This window comes from Trachymyrmex septentrionalis, unplaced genomic scaffold (assembly GCF_001594115.1).
Source record: "Trachymyrmex septentrionalis isolate Tsep2-gDNA-1 unplaced genomic scaffold, Tsep1.0 scaffold175, whole genome shotgun sequence".
NCBI lineage: Eukaryota > Metazoa > Arthropoda > Insecta > Hymenoptera > Formicidae > Trachymyrmex > Trachymyrmex septentrionalis.
In genome coordinates, this window is record NW_017304917.1 from 55,319 (window position 1) to 74,022 (window position 18,704).

At 34.5% G+C, this 18,704-nt stretch overlaps 1 protein-coding gene and 1 pseudogene across 1 annotated transcript in view; both read right to left on the reverse strand.

The window, feature by feature from the left end:
* The window catches only part of LOC108746500, an 86,679-nt gene that overhangs the window by 34,519 nt on the left and 33,456 nt on the right, over positions 1–18,704 (reverse strand). The window lies entirely within an intron of this gene.
* On the reverse strand, positions 9,547–11,550 carry LOC108746519 (annotated as a pseudogene).

The following is an 18,704-nucleotide window of genomic DNA, read 5'->3' on the forward strand; positions in this document are numbered from 1 at the left end:
TTAAACTTTTGAAACCACTCACGGCAACTTCTCTCACTTAAGGCAGCCTCACCATATGCTTCTACAAGCAATCGATGCGCCTCAGCTACAGATTTCTTCAAATTAAAGAAGTAAATCAAAAGCTCCCGCAAATGATGCTTATTCGGCTCAAAACTCGACATTTTCGCACGAAAAAAGATATAAGATGCTAATGCAAAATCGCTAATATTTCAAGGTTATGTTCTTGCCAGATGTCCAACCTTACGATATGACGTTTTACAGCTGACAATTTTAACTATAACATACTGGTAGCGCCATTGTTTGTCAAACGGCGGAAACTTATTTATACTCCTAATATTTGCACGGTCTAAGTTCACTGCTACAATATCAAATTATTGTTTAATAACGACAATTATTTATTATTATAATAGGATTAATTAAATTGTTGCAATATGGCTCTGTCTCATTATTCTGATTAATCATAAACTTTTTACTGATACAACTGTAAATTCGTGACATTAACTATACCGTTTCTAAATATATTTCAAATAATTATACATTATTAATTTAGTCCTTTTTTTATTCTTTTTATTCTTTGTTTTCTTATAAAATTTGATTATCTTAATTACAGAAAACATTAATTTTATTTATAAAAAGGATTTTTGTTCTTGTTTTAACATGTTTATAAATAATCTTTACCAAGAAATAATATATGTATGCATCTGTATATACTTATGCTATAAATAGTATAAAGAAATTTTTATAATTAGATAAACAAATTTTAAGTCCATCGATTAGGTAAATAAAATCCTATAATCGTCCAAAGCTGATCTTATTACCTAAATATTTCAGTATGAATGTATACAAGTATTATATATTAGACAATTCTATAAACTGTGCAATAAAGTCCTCTCCAATCTTGAAACGCAGTCATGACTAGAACTATAATAGTATCAATAGTATTATAAAATATTATATTATAATTAGGTGTTCATACATGTCCTCTTGAAAAACAATGTTCACTCACCAGTTATTGGTTTTAAATATTATTTAAATCGCGAATTATTCACATTCTATAATAGAAGATTTATCACAAATTTTGTGAAAAGTACTTACAATATTGAATTTACTGATAATACTTTTGGCGTAAAAAATTATTTAATTTCTTCTTTTACAGGTGCACATAAACTAAATTCTTTAGATGTGACTTCTCTTTTCACTTTTTCTCACTTTCTCTTTTCAATGTTCCAATGGATATAGCGGCCGACTGTGTGAACGAGCAATGGAATTTCATTTCCAAGGATTGCTCTCTGCCCAAGAATGAGTTTTTGGGAGTGATACGGTTTGTCTTAGATTCAACCTTTTTTTCTTTTGACAATGTAATTTATAAGCAAAGCTTTGGCACCCCCATGGACTCTCCCTTATCACCGGTAATAGCGGACTTAGTGATGAGGAGATTGAAGACGGTGTCCTTGATGTCGTTGAATTTGGACATTTTGTTTTATTACAGATACGTTGATAATATATATACCGCGATGTCTCCCTCTAAAATCGACGTTTTATTAGAACAATTCAATTCTTTCCATCCGCGCCTTCAGTTTACTGTTGAAAGAGGGGAAGATATAATAAATTTCCTTGACATCACTGTATCCATCAACAACAATCGTTTCATTTTTTATTGGTACCGTAAGTCGACGTTTTCAGGAAGATTTCTAAATTTTTATTCTAATCATCCTTTGACACAGAAAAAAGGCACTATTTTTTCGTTAGTTGACAGAGCTTTTTTATTATCTGACGTTATGTTTCATACAAAAAATCTGATTTTTATTATTAATATTTTATTAGATAATGACTATCCATTGAATTTCATTTTTGACACTGTTAATCAACGTATTAAAAATTTAATTAAAAATATTGGGTGGTCCGGAAAGTCCGTGCGGATTTTTTCATTGATTTTTCAAAAGTTTTTTTATTTGTTGCGAAATTTTCGTTACGATTATATCATTCGCTAGAGCAAAGTTTCAGCTTTAAGAATCTGTTTTTTAAATTGCGATATGATGATTTTTATCGGAGTTATGAGCAATCGAAATCAGAATGCTTCTTTACTTAACTCGCGAATAACTCAGAAACAAAAAATTATAGGAACATTTTTAAAAAATGATTTTGTAGGGAAAGCTTTAAGTTTTCACGATGGGTAGTCGAAAATTTTCGTAAATTTTTTTTGGGCACGTGAGAGACCCCCAAAGTGAAAAGAAAATTTTTTATCTTTTTCAGCTCGTAGTTTTTGGTATGTAAAAATTATCAAACTCATATAAACTTAAAAAATGTGATAAGCTTTTAAAAGTAGAGATTTCAAGCTTTAAAACCCTTTTTTTAAATTTAAATTTCGTTCATTTTTGACGAAGGTATCGTATATACAATTTTTCATTGTAAAATCCGCACGGACTTTCCGGACCACCCAATAGATACAAAGTACATAATGATCTGACTGACAAAGTCTGTGTGAATAAAACTGCCTCTTAGTTTACGGTTCCATACATTCCTCGTCACACGGAGAAATTTACAAGATTTAATAAAAACGACATCAGAGTATCTTTTCACAGCCCCAACAAAATTGGTAAATACATAAAAGTACAGAAGGACGTTTGTCCTCATACATCGAAAACCAATGTAGTATATAAAATATCGTGTAACAATTGCGATGCGTCTTATGTTGAACAGACGGGCAGACAATTGAAAACCAGAATTACTGAACATCGTAATCATATCAGGCATAAAACTTCTGTCCGTTCTGTCATCACTGAACATAGGCTACAGTGTAATCACGATTTCCAATGGGATAACGTCAAAATCAACATTAAATGAAAAGCCTTGTTATAGGAAACGTTTAATTTCCGAAATGCTTTATATTAAGAAGCAGAAAAACAGTCTTAATTTACAAACGGACACTGAAAGTCTTCACAAGGCATATTTACCCATTGTAAATAAAGTTTGACTTTTTTTATACTGACGGCCCATCTCCTCTCTCAGTGCGTGGTGATTCGTTTCAGCGAGCGTTCACATTAGTCGATACACAATGTCCGTTTTTACATCTGCATCTATTCTTCTTTATGTTTTTATACTAGTATTTGTTATACTTATATGGATACATTAGTTTTGATCTTTTACATATGTTTGCTGATGAGTTTTTACTTCTTATCGTAATTACGGTTGTCAATTTATTTAAGTTTACTTTTTTCACAATAGATCTTTTTCTTTTTTCTTTTTTATCAACTAGAACTTTGCTATGAGACATGACACTTTTTTGACTATTCAATCGTTCGAATAATGTCGAGTTCTACATCGATACTCAACCGAACTGCGTGTATTCTTAATCTGTGAACTTTTGCGACAATTATTTTTTAATTCTGTTTCCATTATGTTAATATCTGAAGAGGGCTCAATCCGATAGCCGAAACTTAATGTTAACTGTAATGTTATATGTTTACCTTTCACCGTCATTATTTCTTAATATACATCTTTTCTTCTTTTTTTATCTTTTCTGTACTTTTAATTTATGTCTTTAATTATATGTCTTTTTAAAGGAATGCGCTGACTCTTACTTCGCCCTTCATTTGTTGTTATTTATTTTATATACGAAGAGTCCTTATATTTTTGTTATTAATTTCTTCACTTATACTGACACAGTTCAAAGTTTATGTGCCCCACGCAACGTTTCAGTTCGAACATAAAAACATATAAAATATCGTATAACAATTGCGATGCGTCTTATGTTGAACACGGCTTCATGTACAGACATGTATCAACTTATGACAATTTTGCATTATATGCAACGCGTATTGTAACAAATTCTGCAATCAAGAAAATTTCAAAGATCCACGTAAAAAAAAAGTAATTGCAGGGATCAAATAAACATAATGATACACAATCATTGTCGGATTCATATCTTATAGTTTGTAATCATAATTTGTATTGAAAGTGATCTGATTAAGATCCAGATGTTTGTAATAAATTGCTCAACTGTTATTAGTATTAATTATTTAACTTTTAAACGATAATGTTAAAAACATTCATACATAAGTGCATTCGTATATACAATATATACGTATGTATGTACATACACAACGTATATACTTTATAATTTTTCTTATTTAACTGTAATTCTTTACTCTCATTTTATGGTAGGCATTAGAGCAGCAGACTTTGCTGGTGTCTCATCATTTTGTGCACCTGTACACTTAATTTTACTTGTTTAATTCTGTAGTCGTCATGTTTTTTTGTTATTTTGCAAATAATGCACAAATAAATTAAATTAAAGATTACCATAAATTAAATTATATATGTACGTATGTACATAAAGTACGTATGTATGTATATACGTTTTTTGTATACATGTTATTTGTGCAAAACATGACGAGTACAGAGTTAAACGAGAAAAATTTAGTGTATAGGTGCACAATATAGTGAGGCATCAGCAAAGTTTGTTGTTCTAACGCCTACCATAAAATGAGAGTAAAGAATTACATTGTAAAAAGCGCAAAAGTGAACATAAAACATAAATTTACAATATAATACGAAAGTTGGATTACAGAATATAGAAACGTAACCTAACATAACGTTGCATAAATTTAAGATACATTAATATTGAATACAAGACTGAATACAATAGTAGTAGACAATTAATAAATCGATAGCATACAATAGCAGTACAGGAAGGCTGAGAGACGACGCAGATGCGAGAGGGAACGTTTACGACCATAAGAAATTCAGCGGTCCGCAGAAATACGCAATATTGAATATACATACATACGTACGTACTTAACATGCATACGTACATATTAAATATACGTACATACGTACGTTCATAAGTATGTTCATATATACTCGTATGTACGTATGAACATATATATGAACGTACATATGTACATATGGTATGTATGAACGTACGTATAAACGTACATACGTATAAATGTATGTACGTCTGTACGTATATACGTACATATTTACGTTCAAACATATGTACGTACGTACATACGTTTATACTCTCGGCAAAATTTTCTCGGCCGATTTTCGAGAGGCCCCGCCTGCTCCCGCTACTCCTCTCACCACTCCCTCGCGCGCAGTCCAAATGCCGCTCGATGTTTAAAAGCGTCTAATGTTCAAAGACATAAGGTACACGGGGCGCTCGCTTTGGAGGCTCACGCTGTAAGTTTTATTCTATCTTATCTTTTTTTCGCTCATTATATAATTAAGAATGAAGCAACAAGTAAGCGCCCAAAATGAATACATCCAATGAATTTTCAATAGTTTTCCACGTCACTCTTGAGGTACTATTTTCGATGCGTTTTTTTTTAAGTTAAATCCTCAATAGGCCTAGTCCACTGATAAAAATGAAGAATTGTACGATCAAGTAATTAAACACAAAAATCCCTACAAGCCTCTTATGCAGTTTCTTTGCTTATAGCACAAAATTCAAAGCCATTCATCGAAGGCGCAGTTTTGTGAAAAATTGAAACTGTATTATTAAAGCAGTAAAAGCTTTTGGCAATTCCTTAACTCTGGCGGAAGCAATGAACATTCGTCTTAGTGCAAAAACTATTATATAACACCAAGAATTGCTGATATCAATGATCCATAAGGAATAAATTACAAAACCTTTTGAAATTATATAAATATTTTTCTTTGTGTCTTGACGGAAGCACTGATATTCGACATATGAGTCAACTTAGTATTTTTACTCGATTTGTATAAGACAATTATTTATGTATCGAGGAATTTTTAGATTTCGTCGTGTTACATAAAACAACGATAGGACTCGATATTTTTTTGAAGAAACTCTTAAAAAATTTGACATAGATTTTAGTAAATGTTCTTCAATTACGACTGATGACGCGAAAGCAATGACAGGTTTAAAGAAAGGATTTAATAAAAAGGATTAATTAAAGCAGCGAAATTTAAATATCCCCATTATTCATTGCATAATACATCAGGAAGCATTAGCCGGTAAAGTTGTAAAACTTTCAACAGCTATGCTGACTATCACTAAAATAATTAATGAAATTAAAGGTGGACATAAGTTCCATACTCACCGAAAATTTAAATTATTTCTTGGTGAACATAAAGCTGTTTACACAGATGTCCCACTTCATTGTCCAGTTCGTTGGCTTAGTACTGCAAAATGTTTAGAAATATTTTTTGCGATAAGAAAAGACATTCTCCTTTTCCTGAAAGAAATGAACAACTTAAAATTTCGCGAATATATATCTCTTTTGGAAGCTGTTACATTTTTTTCCTGAACTCACTTTTATTACTGATGTGAGTAATCAACTTAGGCTTCTTAATTTAAAACTACAAAAGACGAATCAAAATATTTCCCAATTAGTGAGTCACGTTGATTCTTTCCGAAGAAAAATTGCAGGTATTAAAATCTCATTTAAATAATAATATTTTTCATTTTTTTTTTCGTCAAATTCTTCTCGAAGAACATGACAATAATTGCTTTGAAAAACTCAGAACTGAATTAATTCTTTTCGAGAATCTCCTTACAGCGCCAATTGAAGGACAGCATCTTGACTTGCAAGATGAATTATGTGATTTGCAAAACGGTGCACTTAAAACGATTAAAGAAACTAGTGCCGATTTTTATAAAATATTGAAAGAGTCATCATACCCAATCTTCCAGATTTCGAATTCATTTCATGTTCAGATCTACAATACATATAGTATATATGTGAGACATCCTTTTCAAAAATAAAGCTTATAAAAAATGAGAGACGTTCTACCTTGAGCAATGATTCTTTGTCTCGTCTTATGCGGCTCGCTACGTGTAATATGCAAATTGACGTTTCTGATCTCGCCAATAAAAGATTCCGAAAATCAGAATAAATATTTTTCTTTTCACTTCGTTTGTGTTTAATTACTTGATCGTACAATTCTTCATTTTTATCAGTGAACTAGGCTTATTGAGGATAATTTAAAAAAAAACGCGTCAAAAATAGTACCTTAAGGGTATCGTGGAAAACTATTGAAAATTCATTGGATGTATTCGTTTTGAGCGCTTGCTTCATTCTGTCTTAATTATATAATGAACGAAAAAAAGATAGAATAAAATTTACAGCGTGAGCATACAAAGCGAACGCTCCGTGCACCTCATGTCTTTGAACGTTAGACGCTTCTAAACATCGGGCGGCATTTGGACTGCGCGCGCAGTCAATAACGGGTAAGCAGTGAGGAACGGGAGGCCGAGCCTCTCATAAATTGGCCGAGAAGTACAAATTTTGCCGAGCCCTGGTTTATACGTAAAAGTGTATGTATAAACGTATGTACGAACGTACGTATGAACGTACGTATGTACATGTATTCAATATGTACGTATGCACATTATGTACATATATCCATATATTCAATATTACATATATTTTTGCGGAGTGAATTTCTTATGGTCGAAGACGTTCTGTCTCGCATCTGTGACATCTTTCAGCCTTCCCGCACTGCTATTGTATGCTACCGATTTACTATTTGTCCACTATTATTGTATTCAGTCTTGTATTCAATTTTCAATATTAACGTATCTTAAATTTATACTACATTATGTTGCGTTACATTTTTATATTCTGTAATCCAACTTTTGTACTATATTGTAAATGTATGTTTTATGTTTGTTTTTGCGCTTTTTACACTGTAATTCTTTCTCATTTTCTGATATGTGTTAGAACATCAAATTTTGTTGATGCTTTATCGTTTTGTGGATCTGTACACTTAATTTTTCTCATTTAACTCTGTAGTCATGTTTTTTTGTAATTTTGCAAATAATGCACAAATAAATTAAATTAAAAATTAAATTAAATTAAATATGCACATAACGTACACACACATGTACATATTGTATGTACGAATGAACGTATGTATAAATTTTTTTGACATTACCGTTTAAAAATTAAATAATTGACATACTAATAACAGTTGAGCAATCCATTACAAACATCTGGATTACTTTTCTTAATCGGATTACTTTCAATACAAATTCAGACAAATTTTGATGTTACAAACTATAAGATACGAATCCAGCAATGATTGCGTGTTATTTTGTTTATTTGATCCCTGGAATTGTTTTTTTCACGTGGACCTTTGAAATCTTTCTGATTGCAGAACTTGTTGCAATACGTGTTGCATAATGCAAAGTTGTCATAACTTGGTACATGTTTGTACATGAAGCAGTCAACTGTTTTTCATATTCTAGCTGTAAGAAACCTATTAGACTTTGTAAAAATATGAATATATTTCGACTCCTTAGTTAATGTGTATAAAAACTGTATACTCTCTCTCAAAATAGCTGCTATCAACAGCTTAGCTCACACTAATCTGATCTTCTTCTCCTCACATCCGCTCCCTCAGCGCCGCCAGCGATCCTCCGGGATTGGCTGCCTGTACGTGCTTCCTTGCATTGGTTGTCGCATGATCGAGGCGCACCAGCCAATTCCTCGTGCCACGGGAAATTCGAAGAGGCTGGCCTCAGGTTATTTTTTTATATTCGGCCGTCCTGCATGGTATCTATCCTGAGGCACGTCGGTGTTGTTCGATTATGACTCCTCTTCAATAAGATCCAAAGCGTTTCTAATAGTCAGGAACCAGGTTTGATAGTGATTGTTTCGATGGCTATTGAAATAAATCGTATAGTATAGGCAACAACCGCAATGAACGGTGCTACTAGAAACTTATGTCCTCAGCAACAATCGCGATGTTTATTCCAACAGCACCTCACGAAGCCTTAATCCTACTTTGGAGTAGGACTGCTGAATACGCTTCAACATATTTTCCCAAACAACTGGCATCATCGTGGCAATATCGATTTGCATTCGCATAACGCGCGGCACCACTTATGCCTTTTTGCCATGGTTTAGATGTCAATATATCTTGTTGCAACTCATCGAAATAATGTTTAGTCTCACCTGTAGGTGATTCTTCTTGCAAAATTGTTCGAATCCTAATCAATTGTTCGTCTTGTAACTGGGCAGCTGTTACCCAGCCACCTTCGGTAATGTCAACACGGGCTGTTTCCAACTCTACCGGTACAGGATTGCGGTTGAGGGCTGATCCACATGTGCCATCCTGTGTCTCGCCCGGTATTCAATATTGAACATAGACTCCTCAGTTTTTAACCATCACCGACCAATCCGGGGTAACAAGTAGTTTTGTGAAAGTGGCCTGTAATGCATTGCAGTCGGTTACGACTTTAAAATAGATCCTAATAAATACACCTTAAAGTGATGCAACGCCATTACCATCCGGTAACCTTTGGCCATCGTCTCCAATTCATAAGAGTAATAACAGCGTTGGTCCGTCGTCGTCTGTTTACTAAAATACGCTATTACACTCATTTTATCATCCACTAGCTGTAGGAGAACAGCACCTATGCCAATTGCGCTTGCTCCGTATGTAGTTCTGTCGGACGATTTGGATCAAAGATCATACAGGCCAATCTACTAGCTTCTATTTAATGAACGCCCTGTCCTGCGTCTCGTTCCACACCACATTCATTCTTTTTTGTAAACCTTGTCAGCGGTTCGATTATAGCCGCGAAATTTGGAACAAATTTCCTAAAATAATTGGCCAACCCTTCAAATTGTCTGACTTGCTTGACCGACCTTGGCGCCTCTATGCTCTGTATGGCTTCAATTTTCTGAGTCACACCCCCCGTTCACTAATCTCCCGACCCAAATAATTAATAAACTCGGCGAAGAACGAATATTTCTCTAGTTTAAGGGTTAAGTAATGTTTATCAAACGCTTCTAAATACTTAGCGCAAACAGCTCATACTCTCAGCCCTCTTCGATGGTTGAGAAAGGTATTATAACATCATCTAGAAAAAAGCGATGGTATCTTTTAACGTACCTAGTACCTGGTCCATCAAACGTTGGAATGCAGTTTGTCAGGTCAAACGGTATACATAAGAATTCGTAATGACCCTCGGGGGTCATGAAAGCTGTCTTTTCAATGGAATTGGGCTCGACACCTGGTAATAATCCAATGCCAAATCTAATCCCATAAAGTAACGGTGCCCACCGAGTTTATCGAGTAGATCCTCTATCAACGGGAGCGGGTATTTGTCCTTAATACAATAGTATCACATTCAACTTACAAAAGTCGATGCTCGCCATTACTCTTTTTAACAACAAGTATAACAAAATTCACATATGGCGATATGCCGGATAATGTTATTTTCTAATAACTCGTTAATAATACTTCGCAATGCTCGTTTCTCCAACTCGACCATTATACGGCCATTATTCTATACGGCCTGTAAACTATCGGTTCGTTCGTTGTACAACATATGCTCATCGCATGAGCTTTCGTTTTTTCCAGATTTGCAACACTAGTCGAAACGCAATCGCTGTATTCGCGAATTAGATCTGTACATTTCCATTATGCTTTCTTGTTAACGACGCCGATGCGCATTGGACACTCAGTTGATGCGTCTAGAAAATTCACGTCACTCATACGCTCGAGCTGTTTTTCCGCTAAAGGCAACTGTCGAAGCATTAATTCTTTCCCGCGCTTAATTAGCATCACGTGTTCCTGCTCTAGAAAATCGCGACAATCAGGTTGTAAATGAGATGATCGTCTGGGACCACAATAGCGTCCACACACGCTGTTGCCTCCATTATTTGGACATTACACCACGTCAATTTATCACTGGTCATCGCATGTCACGCGAATCCTCTTAACATTACATTTGGCATTAATTGAACGACCCACTTATACTTTTCGACAACTGAATTTCGCATTAGTGTGCGGCTGCTTCCCGTGTCGATCAATCCTTTAAGACCATTAACCGACATCATTCGCTCATACGAGTTCCACATGGTATCCATAGCTTTAATAGTGTTTATATTTTTCTTACGCAAACACATGACAGTTGTATGATCTTTCCGTTTGCAATGCTCACACTCCCCACGCGGCTCACATTTTCTCGCAAAATGGCCTATTTTTCCGCAATTAAAGTAATAACAGCTTACCGTTACCGCCGCCAACGAGCTGGGCAGTCGATATCACATTTTCGTCCGCGTCCTTCCAGATTTTCGACGATCTTTCTCTCCGATCACGGCTATAACGCGCTTCTTTCTTTTGCTCGCTTTCAGACGACGATGTGTCCAGCGACGTCATATCACGCATACAATCCGCTCGCATCGTCCAACTGTGCAGAACGTACTGCCCTTGCTATACTCACGCCCATTATACCGCCAATAACTGCATTGATCAAATACTTGTACTATAACTAAATCAAACTTGCGTAATTTACTTAATTTATTGAAACAATAATAACCTAAAGCTTGACCGCGAGAAATCTTACAACGCGGCATTCTTCAACAATTTATTGAATGATACGGACTTATGGAATTGTTGTATTATCTCCTCTTTTGCCGCTACTAATGTGATAATTACTTCCGGTCTCGTATCGCATCATAATTTAGTATGGCCTTTTAGACGAGTCGGTATAAGTCTCATAATGGCGCGATCATTCCATCCATACTGCAGTCCTTCCATGTGCTGTATTCACTTTTCGATCGTTAAATCATCTCTCGCCAGATTGAAGGGGGGAATCATTAATTCATCCCCGTGATGAATGCACAGACTACGCGCCCGCTGATCTAAGTTCTTTACAACATGCTCGAGTTTTTCAACTCAGTCGTTTTTCTTTCCATCGCCCGATCGCGACGAAGAAGGCGAATGATACCTCTTACCTCTCGATTCGATGCTCAAATCACAACGTGACTTATGGCGGCCTATGCCGACTTCGTATCTTGTTACCTCGAGATTTCCGAATATTATAAGGCACGTGTTTATCCCGCTTCTATGTAAAAAATCCATTAGACATTGTTCATAAAAATATGGATTTACTTCGACTCCTTGATTAATGCGTATAAAGACTGTATGCTCTCTCAAAATAGCATCCATCAACAGCTTAGCTCTCGCTAATTTGATCTTTATCTCCTCCACACATCCGCATTCGCTCCCTCAGCGCCGCCAGCAATCCTGCGGGATTGGCTGCGTGTACGTGCTTCCTTGCATTGGTTGTCGCATGATCGTGGCAATTCCTCGTACCGCGGGAAATTCGAAGAAACTGGGCCTCAGATAATTTTCTTATAGAACTGAAACATTGCGTGAAACACGTATACTTTGAACTGTGTCAAAATGTGTGAAGAAATTAAATAATTTTTTACACCAAAAGTTGTATTATCAGTAAATTCAGTGTTGTACCATAAGTACTTTTCACAAAATTTATGATAAAACTTCTATTATAGAATGTGAATAGTTCGCGGTTTAAATAATATTGAAAACCAACAATTGGTGAGTGAATATTGTTTCAAGGAGGAAAAATCAGGTACAAAAACCTTTTTTATAAATTTTATAAATAAAATTAATGTTTCCTGTAGTTAAAATAATTAAATTTTATAAGTTATATGTAAACCAAAGAATTAAAAAAATAAAAAAAGAGACTAAATTAATAATGTACAATTATATGAAATATATTTAGAAACAATATAGATAATGTCACGAATTTACCGTTGCATCAGTAGAAAGTTTATAATTGATCACAATAATGAAACAGAGCCATATTGCAACAATTTAATTAATCTTATTATAACAATAAATAATTGTCGTTATTAAGCAATAATTTGATATTGTAGCAGTAAACATAGACCCTTCAAACGTTCAAAGAAATAAAGTATTTATTTTTATCTAAGGGATCAATTGACCAACAATGCTGGTCTTATATACCTTTAAAAAGATATCATAACGTTTTTAAACGTTTTAACATTAAAGGTATGCGAGTATCGAATTCTTTACAGTTAAGATAAATTAGATAGATAATGGTGTACGTCTGTATGGAAACATATTGTATTATTCGTTACAACATAACTCTAAAAATCTAACAATTTGTAAATATAAGTATTTGTAAATATAAGTAAAATTCCACATTGAATACACCGCTCGAAAGAAAAAAAACGAATAAAAAATGAAAAAATAAAAATAAATGATAATATATAAAAATAATGAAATAGAAAACGCATGAATGATAGAGAGCTCCAATATAACAGTCGCTCAGGGACTAGTTGCCGCCGCAGTCATCGCATAAAAAAACGTCTGTGAGGATATTATACTTTGAACGTTAAACAAGAATTGTACATTTACGTTACTCTGTGAAATCGATAAACAATATTGCTCGTTGATGATGCATTTGTATCGCAGTATAGAGATCTTGGATTTCTAAATGTACTTACTCGCAGTAATACATCATGTTCCAAGCATAAGATATAGCAGATATATAATTATATCAATATGTATAATTCGAAGTTTGATGATTAAATAAATCTTCCTACATGTCATTGTACATGTCATAGTGTTACCGATGAAACATACAGCGAAGCTCATCTAAACATAGACGTTGTGAAACATATATTACTTCATAAAACGTAATTATGATATCTATAGTAAAATCGATATCTAAAATAAAACCGCACACACATAGAGGCGAAATTAAAATAACTCTTGATGCGAAAATAATAATTTTTAATGATAACTTGAATATGTTGCTGGAAAATGTGAAATAATAAGCATTAATTAGTGAGCACTAATTAGTGAGATTTATGGCGAAATTACTGATTCTGACAGTTGCTTCTACATACGCTGAGGATTGGAGTGCGAAAATTTGTGGTGGGGATCATTATTTAAAAAAGAGGCTTATGATACATAAATCTTATTATATCAGTCGCTCTGTGGATCGCTCCTACTACATAGAGCAGATTGCATCTACTGTATCAGAGTACACTATCCTTGAAAACGTCTCACACTATGAATTATTATGTTCCAAATCAACAGGATGAGGCGTGCGAAAGACAATAAGTTCATTCAATTTTTATAAAATTTTGCTTATATATTTTATACGTTATGTATTGTATTCTTTTAAGGTCACTAGACCATTTACTATCTAATTATTTACAGTTTTCTATTTTCTACAGTGGATCTTCTCACACATTTTTGAAATGGAAAATTCTCGTTACATACCTTATATCTTGATGAGGAGATATGCATTGATATTAACAGCGTATAATTCCTGAATATCCAGATCGTCGTGGAATTTACGTCTCATGTAGAAATTGCGATTAGAAATAATTGAGGCAATTGCATCCTGCCTCATACTACGTTGAAGGCGTTCGTCGAGATTTTGAGCGATTAATGCAGTCAACTGTCCCATCATCATCAATATTACCGATTTAAAATCTGAATGTAGAACTTGTTAAAGTGATACGATGTGATACGAAAAATATAAAATTGTCATTGTATGATACATGCTCGTATATGAAACCAACAACTGTACTCTTCTTGTTTCAGCTCGAGCAATGTGTCGAGCATGCGTATTCTAAACTAAGTCAATGTACGCACGGTGTTAGTGAAAAATTCAAATATTTTATATTATTATTAAGACAAAATTATATTACTCAATAATAAACGCGATGCTGCAAACATTATATTCTATGATTTAAATTATATTGTACATTTGCATTAAATATTAGATAAATAAATCTACATTAAAAAATATATTTCTTTAAAAATTTATCTTTTTCCTAATCTCTTCATCATTCCTCCTTCATATCATTCGTGATATTAAATTACTTAATAAGAAAGCGTCCGGCTAAGAGAGATCGATTTATACCATTAAAATATTATTAAAATTGTGCTCGTATCCTTCTATTGTAAAATCGTATAAAAGTCGCAAAATAAATACCATATCTTTTTAATAAAATCGCGTACGAGAGAATATATTTCATCAATTTGTGACTAATATACCAAAATTGTATTAATAATAAATATAATGCATTAAAAAATTGCATCAAGTTTATGATAAAACTTCAATCATGGAGTGTGAATTAGTAATGTGCGCTTGTGATGAAATTATACATTGCATTCTGTTTAAAGTAAGAAATAAGTTAATGTTTTATTTTAAAAAATGTATAATATGGTACTTAAATATATTACTGAATTTTTAAAATTTTCAGTCTCCTTTTTCCCTACCTCTATTCAGCGGTTTAGAATTATATATGATGAGAAGGCGCGAAATTTTTCCTCAAATAAATTAATCAAATTATTAAAATAAAAATTAAATAAAATATGAATACTGGGTGAATACTGAAATATTAGATTCTGAACGCTCGCATTATAAAAGATTGGTATCTGAAATGATTTATATTAAGACGCAAAAAAATGGTTTAAATAAACAAAGTGATACGGAGCGGTTTTCAGATCTTTATCTCCCTCTCCTTGAATAATAGTTCCAGCCCCACTCTAAAATCTTCCACTTCCTTTCCCTCTTCTTATCCTTCCTTTTTTCCTTTTTCCTAATATAAATAGACCAGCATTTTTGGCTTTTGGCATTACGGTAGTTAAAATTCACTCTTTATCTTAAATCATCACAGTGTTCAGTTATACAGAGGAGTCCCCGCACCACAGGATACACGTAAGTTCATTTAATTTGTTTTTCAAAAGGATAATGAATTTTTTAAAATATCTCTCGGCGTTAAATCTAAACAGTAGCATATTACTTAATTTGCGTGTTTTTTATAAAAATACGACAATAACTAACTCACTTATTGAATAAAACATTTTTTGTTTTTACAATAGAACTCGGTACTTGCGTGTCTCTTCGTTGTGGGGCTCGTCGTTTTTTAAATGAAGAATTAATTATATTATTGAAGAAAAAGAAAAAACTTTTGTAATTAAATTCTTTCTATCCATATAGCGCGACAACAATTAACTGTTATCTTAATCTACTTGGATCGATTGCGATTAATTCCGTATAATAAGGAAATAATAAATTTTATACTAGCTATCGCTACATTTATCAGTCGAATTGTGTATTTAGTTTTAATTTTTAACGTATTCTATTTTATTGTACTGAAGAGGGTCAAATCTTGACTGAAACGTCTACTGATTGTTATGAATTGTTTTTAAATAATATATAACTTATTTACATCCTTAGTTGTGGCTGCATGCTCTTTATTATTTAACCTTTGTAAATAATATGAAATTGTAATTCTAATCTCTATTTCTTTCTGCGTTTCCTCCACAATCCTAAAATATTTTTTTCGCTCCCTTGTATAACATCATCTGCTTGTCACGTAACTTTGAAACTTGCACATTCCTGTTTCTGCTTATTGCGAGTGGAAACGAATCTTCTTTCTCTATAGTTAAAATTAATTATATGATATAATAATATGATAGCTGTTCAATAGTACAATGTAGTTCAATAAGTGTTCGACAACTACTCAATAATAGTTTATAATAGTTCAATAATTAGGAACGCTCATCTATTTGTATAACATTACATTACTAAAAATATTATTATAATTAGTTGCTAAATTAAAATCATTGATAACTCATATCATTAAAAGATCGTAGAACAAATATTATATTTATTTAATAAAATTGTGAACAAGAAGAAAAGAAAACGTGAGAGAGAATATAACGGGAAGAAGAGAGAGCACAAATAATATGATAAATATAGGATCACAATAGGTAGGATAAAGAGTACGAATACTATGGCGAGTATAGGATTATACTACAACGGATGGGACATATATCATTATGCGCACTATTTAGTAACGTCGCAATGCGTCTCGATCTTTAAATTTTATATTATTATGCATACTGTTTGGCAACGTCACAATGTATCAAAATTACATTCATGATGTCATGAAACACGAGGTATTAACATGTCGAATGTCCTTAAAAAAATCTGTTTTATACTAACAAAGCTGTCGTATATCGGCGTTTGCATTATTGATTATATCTCTCGCTTGTGTTGGTTGAATAATCTCATATGCATTTCCGGAAAAATGTGATGGAGGGGACGAAACTTAGAAAGAGCTCGGGCAATGTTCCTGCATCAGTCGTTCAGATGGACCGCTATTACAACGCTTTCCAAACATGTATGATTCCATAAGGTTTTACGTTCCTATTCAAGATGAAAAGTTTAATAAACAGTAAGTTTTATTTTATTAATTTTTTTTATAGCTTGTGACGTGACGTTTTCCGTCCGTCACATGGGTCGTAAGACCCTACCGAGTAGCACAACTCTGGCGTCCTGAATCCTTCCACTTTTTTTAGAAGGCGAACGTATCTGCGCATTTTCGTAGCGTCATTTTGTGTATTTCACGTTTGTCTCGTTTTGTTTAGCGTCTCGCAGATTTTCTGCTGCCGGTTATCGTTTTTTTCGTGAGTTATTGTATCGCGCGTTACAGGATAATTGGCGACTCCCTTGCGACTTTGTAAAGTTTGCGTCGGCTCACCGAACTATAGAGGAAGAGAAAAGACGGCCAGGACTGAGAATCCAGGAGGAACAATTGAGGACGGATTGGCCGGGGCGTCCAGCATCATACCACCCGGGTAGTAGGTAATATCGCTCCACATTTTATTTTTCGTTTTGGTACGAGACATGTCTTATCGCACCACATTCCAGGCGTCTGGCGAAGCGATTGCGAGGACCGCAGCCGAGAATGGCCACTCTACATCCCAGTATCGGCAAGAGCCCCATGACGGAGTTACGCAGACCCCTAAGGAGTCGTAAGCGGAGACATCAACGACCGGCATGGAGATGCGAGTCTCCCGCAAAATAGAAGTCCTAGGGAGTCTGCTAAGCGGCCGAAAAAAGTCCATTGAATTCCGCGCGCTAGGGCACGAGACGCATGAGTGACACGGCTCACGCGATTCATGGACGATTTCGCAGGGCCACGCGCCAATTAGGCGCCAAATAGGTCCCCTTGCGGAAATAGCGATCCCTACGTGTCCCCGGGAGGATCAGCGCCCGGTACTTGTTCTGTGACGAGCGAAGGCGAAGCATTGAGGAAGGAGACAGGACTTCCAGAGCCAAAAAGCAGAGAACCGAGTGCCTTGCGAGGGGTCAGAGTGAGACGAACGCCACAACATTGTAAGGTCGCCTAATTTCTTAGTTCGGGAAGCGCGTGTTATTGTTGTTGTCGGATTTAGCGTATAAAGTGCACGCAGAAGTGTCGTGCGTTAAATTTTCGCGATATTTGCATTTAAGCGTGTCGCTTCCCGTGATGATTCACACACACACAACACATTATAAGATTTTCTGGAAAGTTATTTTCCGCGTCCGCCTAAGCCACAGCCTAGTCATTGTCGTTAAGTCTTGTCGCGTATCGAGTTGCATTGTCATATCAGAATTTTGTATCATGGTGTCTGCGTGTACTCTATCTTTGCTGACTTTCTGTAGAACGGTTTGAAACCCCGCGGACGAGCACGGTCCGCCGTGTTTGTGATAATACTGTAATCCTATCTCGACTATTAAGGCGTCGAGTTATTGTTCGCGTGATTTGCGAGAAATATTTTTACGCGGCGTGAGCTCGTGCCACCGAGAGTTAGCGTAATTGATACGCACGAGAAAGAGTGGCACGCTCACTCGTGCCTGGCGCCTAACTATCGTTTCGAGATTTTGCGTTGCCCTCAAAAGTGGCTGCGTTCTGTCGCGTTTCTTTTGAAGTCACACGCAACTTGACTACATAAGTGAGAATATTAGCTGCGAACGCGCGAAGTTGCGCCACTCTCGTAAGTATGGTTGCAACCTTTTCCCTACAGTTTGTTTATCTGTTTTCCTTGTTTTTCTATTATATATATATATATATATATACTCGTATATATATATA